Source organism: Capra hircus, chromosome 14, assembly GCF_001704415.2.
Source record: "Capra hircus breed San Clemente chromosome 14, ASM170441v1, whole genome shotgun sequence".
In the NCBI taxonomy this organism is placed as follows: domain Eukaryota; kingdom Metazoa; phylum Chordata; class Mammalia; order Artiodactyla; family Bovidae; genus Capra; species Capra hircus.
Window position 1 is genome coordinate 5784375 of NC_030821.1, and position 5766 is coordinate 5790140.

The window sequence follows — 5766 nt, forward strand, 5'->3', positions numbered from 1 at the left end:
GGACTCTCAAGAGTCTTCTCCAGCACCACAGTTCAAAAGCATCAATTCTTCACCACTCAGCCTTCTTCACAGTCCAACTCTCACATCCATACATGACCACGGGAAAAACCATAGCCTTGACTAGATGGACCTTTGTTGGCAAAGTAATGTCTCTGCTTTTGACTATGCTAGGGGAGAATAAAGCCTGCCTCTAGTTGAGATCACAATTTTGCTTAGCTTTTAATTCCCTGCTGGCTTCCCTGGTGGCTCAGAGGTTAAAGCGTCTGCCTGCAATGCGAGAGACCTGGGTTCGATCCCTGGGTCAAGAAGATCCCCTGGAGAAGGAAATGGCAACCCACTCTAGTATTCTTGCCAGGAGAATCCCATGGACAGAGGAGCCTGGCGGGTTACAGTCTATGGGGTCGCAAAGAATCGGACACGACTGAGCGACTTCACTTCACTTCATTTTAATTCCCTGCTGTACCCTGCTTCCTTCCTTCCCCTTTATCTTTAGCTGCTGCTAAGTCGCTTCAATCATGTCCAACTCTGTGTGACCCCATAGACGGCAGCCCACCAGGCTCCACTGTCCCTGGGATTCTCCAGGCAAGAACACTGGGGTGGGTTGCCATTTCTTTCTCCAATGCGTGAAAGTAAAAAGTGAAAGTGAAGGAAGTCAGTCGTTTCCGACTCTTAGCGACCCCATGGACTGCAGCCCACCAGGCTCCTCTGTCCATGGGATTTTCCAAGCAAGAGTACTGGAGTGGGGTGCCATTGCCTTCTCCGTATCTTTAGCATGTTCCTGCAATAAATCCCTTACAATTAAGATCCCCAGTCTCAGGCTCTGTTTATGTTCTAGAATGTGACGTTACAAAGCAGTCTCTAAGAATGAGATTCTTGAGTTGCAACACTTGCCTGGTGAATGGCAATGAGGACCCATCACAGGTAATACGTGTAGCAGTCCCTCTCACTGAATTGCTATGGTTGTGTGATTGTGAAGACTTTCATTTCTGGCAAACTGTAAATATGTAAGGGCTTACAAAAGCTGGTGCTAAGGTTGGGGCATGTGAGAAGTATTCGAGAAAGCAGACATAAAGATTGGAATGAAATGCTAAATGTTACTGATTCATGGAAGAGAAAAAAAAAAGTCTCAGATTTGTTAACTAACAACTTACAGGAAAATATGATACTCAGAAGACTTTCTTGACTGCCTTTAAATATAACCTCATGGTCTTATAGTTGAAACACTGAAGATCAGGTACAGGATTTGATTGTGAAGTGGCAGTACCACAGAGGAAGCTGGATTCTTCTTCTGGCAAATCTCAGATGGCAAAGTCAGTGTTCTGATAGGGAAAGGGGAGAACTGAGATGGGATCAGAACTGAGAGAGAGCCTCTGGGGCCCTTCCTGGGACAGCCCCCGCCCTCGAATCCTCTGCTTAAGTCCTCTGTGAAGTCCCTAGATAACAACATCTGATGCATATTTCCTGAGCAGTTTTTATAGATGCTAAAGTCCCCTCTCCCCTCACCAAATGGATGATGTTAACTACATAGTCCCCAGCCTGCTGGAGCCTGATAATGTGAACCCCTGTCACACTGCCCTGTTATTTCCCCATCAACCAATCAGATGATCATAGGCCCTGGGACTTCGCCCCCTCCTCACCTGGCCTTTAAAAATGCTTTCCCGAGACCCAGCGAGGAGCTTGGGCTTTTTGAGCACTAGCTGTCCTGGACTCCTTGCTTGCTTCCCTGTAATAATGCTGCACTTTCCCCCACCACGACCAGTGTCAACAGATTGGCTTTACAGCACATGGAGGCGTGTATCCCAGTTTGGCTCAGTAACAGCCTGAGGATCACCAAGTAGAGGAACTTCAGAAGCCCGAATGTCTGCATTCCTCTGAGCCCTCTGGGCTTGCAGAATTGATCAACTTTCTCTTACTGACAGACAGATCCAACCTTCACTTCCCTGCTTGAAGGGTCTGTGGAGACTTCATATGAGGCCAAAGCCTGGCAAGATCACATTGCCTTCCTCAGCATCTGCTTCCATCTGCCTGGCTGTGGACACACGATCAGGGTCAAATCTCTGCACAAGACTGGAGAAGTGCTTGGGCTGCTAAGGGAGGAGAGAGAGTATATGCTAAAGTTGCTATAAGACCTTGCTGATGCATCCCGGCAAGAACCAAGAAAATGAGTGTTGGATCAAGCCAGATGGAATATGAAATTCTAGATGGGTGTTTTTCATTACAGGAATATCCCTCCATAAGACGTAACATCTTGGTCAAGGCTGTGGGTGAGGGTTCCAATATGCTACTGGGATAGTTCTGGAACTTCAGAAAAAAGAACGGCCCTCATTAAGCAAAGATGTCAGATCCATCATATCAAGTTAGTGTAAGAAGGAGTCAAAGGCTTGGAGAACTGGGTGCGCAGGAATGGGTTCACAGTGTGAGACTGGAAGACCCTCCATGTGACCATGTGCAGAAACCTCTGATCTTAAATTCAGAATTTGCCCTCCACTTCCCTTGGATCTATCCGTCCCCCTGGTGGTGGGAGGAAGGTGGCCCTGGGAGAAGAGGGGTGAGTTACATCCCTTACCTGCGTGAGGAGCAGAGGTCTCATCCCAGCGTCTGCCTCTGGTTCTCAAAGGCCTCCATGGAGGCAAAGCTTCTCTAGCTTAGTCTTTAGGCTTTCAGACTATTGCCTCTACTTTATAGTTAAACACCATTTATCCACAGTTAACTGAAAAAAGCTTTTAAATATTCCTCTGTTTTCTATCTATCTATGTGAGATCAAATTTTTTATGTAATTTAGCTGGACAGTATATTGCATATGACTGAATGCAAAGTAGACAGAGAATTCATTGATCAAGCCAAACTAAAGGTATTGGCAAAAATATAAATATATATATACAGTTTCTACTATATGTTTAGAAAAACATAACTTCTTCTCATGAGTTTGCTATGTTAACATGTGACAAGTTTATTGTTATTATTATTTTAAAATAAAGGAATACATGAATGTTTTTAATTGTCTCACTTTTGGTTTATAATACAGTAAACATGTAGCTGCTTTGCAAGTCTGGTATACAAATTAAATGAGATAATGCAAAGACAGTAGAGGCTTCACAGGTGGCGTTAGTGGTAAAGAACCCACCTGCCGATGGAGGAGACACGAGAGACATGGATTTGATCTCTGGGTCTGGATGATCCCCTGGAGGAGGGCATGCCAACCCACTCCAGTATTCTTGCCTGGAGAATCTCATGGACAGAGGAGCCTGGTGAGCTACAGTCCCTAGGGTTGCAAAGAGTTGGACACGACTGAAACAGCATACACATGGACAGTGCATGGTATGTATATATAAGTAAATAATAACAGACTGTCTTCATTATTTTGTCCACATAATAAATCCTTTAAGTGCCACTCAAAAATGACAGACAGCAGAGACTCTTTTTACAGAGACTTCCTGGCACATGGTGGGCATTCAAATGGTATCAATGTCTTTCCTCATCCTTTCTAACCTCTTTATACAAGGACTATTCATTCATGAACTCCTTATTGCCAAATTCAGACTTAAATTGAAGAAAGTAGGAAAACCACTAGACCATTCAGGTATGACCTAAATCAAATCCCTTATGATTATACAGTTGAAGTGAGAAATAGATTCAAGGGACTAGATCTGATAGGCAGAGTGCCTGATGAACTATGGACTGAGGTTCATGACATTGTACAGGAGACAGGGATCAAGACCATCCCCATGGAAATGAAATGCAAAAAAGCAAAATGGCTGTCTGAGGAGGCCTTACAAATACCTGTGAAAAGAAGAGAAGCAAAAAGCAAAGGAGAAAAGGCAAGATATTCCCATTTGAATGCAGAGTTCCAAAGAATAGCAAGGAGAGATAAGAAAGCCTTCCTCGGTGATCAATGCAAAGAAACAGAGGAAAACAACAGAATGGGAAAGACTAAAGATCTCTTCAAGAAAATTGGAGATATCAAGGGAATATTTCATGCAAAGATAGGCTCAGTAAAGGACAGAAATGGTATGGACCTAACAGAAGCAGAAGATATTAAGAAGAGGTGGCAAGAATACACAGAAGAACTGTACAAAAAAGATCTTCACGACCAAGATAATCATGATGGTGTGATCACTCATGTAGAGCCAGACATCCTGGAATGTGGGCCTTAGAAAGCATCACTATGAACAAGGCTAGTGGAGGTGATGGAATTCCAGTTGACCTGTTTCAAATCCTGGAAGATGATGCTGTGAAAGTGTTGCACTCAATACACCACCAAATTTGGAAAACTCAGCAGTGGCCACAGGACTGGAAAAGGTCAGTTTTCATTCCAATCCCAAAGAAAGACAATGCCAAAGAATGCTCAAACTTCTGCACAATTGCACTCATCTCTGTTGCTGCTGCTGCTAAGTCGCTTCAGTCGTGTCCGACTCTGTGCAACCCTATAGATGGAAGCCCATCAGGCTCCGCCATCCCTTGGATTCTCCACTCATCTCACATGCTAGTAAAGTAATGCTCAAAATTCTCCAAGCCAGGCTTCAAAATACATGAACCATGAACTTCCTGATGTTCAAGCTGGTTTTAGAAAAGGCAGAAGAACCGAAGATCAAATTGCCAACATCTGCTGGATGATCAAAAAAGCAAGAGAGTTCCAGAAAAACATCCATTTCTGCCTATTGACTATGCCAAAGCCTTTGACTGTGTGGATTACAATAAACTGTGGAAAATTCTTCAAGAGATGGGAATACCAGACCACCTGACCTGCCTCTTGAGAAATCTGTATACAGATCAAGAAACAACTGTTAGAACTGGACATGGAACAACAGACTGGTTTCAAATTGGGAAAGGAGTACATCAAGGGTGTATATTGTCACCCTGCTTATTTAACTTATATGCAGAGTGCATCGTGAGAAACGGTGGGCTGGATGAAGCACAAACTGGAATATCAGGTAGAAATATCAGTACGATCAGATATGCAGATGACACCACCCTTATGGCAGAAAGCGAAGAACTAAAGAGCATCTTGCTGAAAGTGAAAGAGGAGGAGAGTGAAAAAGCTGGCTTAAAACTCAACATTCAAAAAACTAAGATCATGGCATCTGGTCCCATCACTTCATGGCAAATAGATGGGGAAACAATAGAAACAGTGACAGACTTTATTTTCTTGGGCTCCAAAATCACTGCAGATGGTGACTGCAGCAATGACATTAAAAGACTCCTTGTCTTTTAATTAAAATTAAAATAAATTTGCTCCTTGGAAGAAAAGCTATGACAAAACCAGACAGCATATGAAAAAGCAGGGACATTACTTTGCTAAGAAAAGCCCATCTCGTCAAGGCTATGGTTTTTCCAGTGGTCATGTATGGATATGAGAGTTGGACTGTGAAGAAAGCTGAGTGCTGAAGAATTGATGCTTCCAAACTGTGGTTTTGGATAAGACTCTTGCGAGTCCCTTGGACTGCAAGGAGATCCAACCAGTCCATCCAAAAGATCAGTCCTGGGTATTCACTGGAAGGACTGATGATGAAGCTGAAACTCCAACAGTTTGGCCACCTCATGAGAAGAGCTGACTCATTTGAAAAGATCCGGATGCTGGGAAAGATTGAGGGCAGGAGGAGAAGGGGACAACAGTGGATGAGATGGTTGGATGGCATCACCAACTTGATGGACATGGGTTTTGGTAAACTCCGGGAGTTGGTGATGGACAGGAAGGCCTGGCATGCTGCAGTCCCTGGGGCTGCCAAGAGTTGGATGTGACTGAGTGACTGAACTGAACTGAGAGTA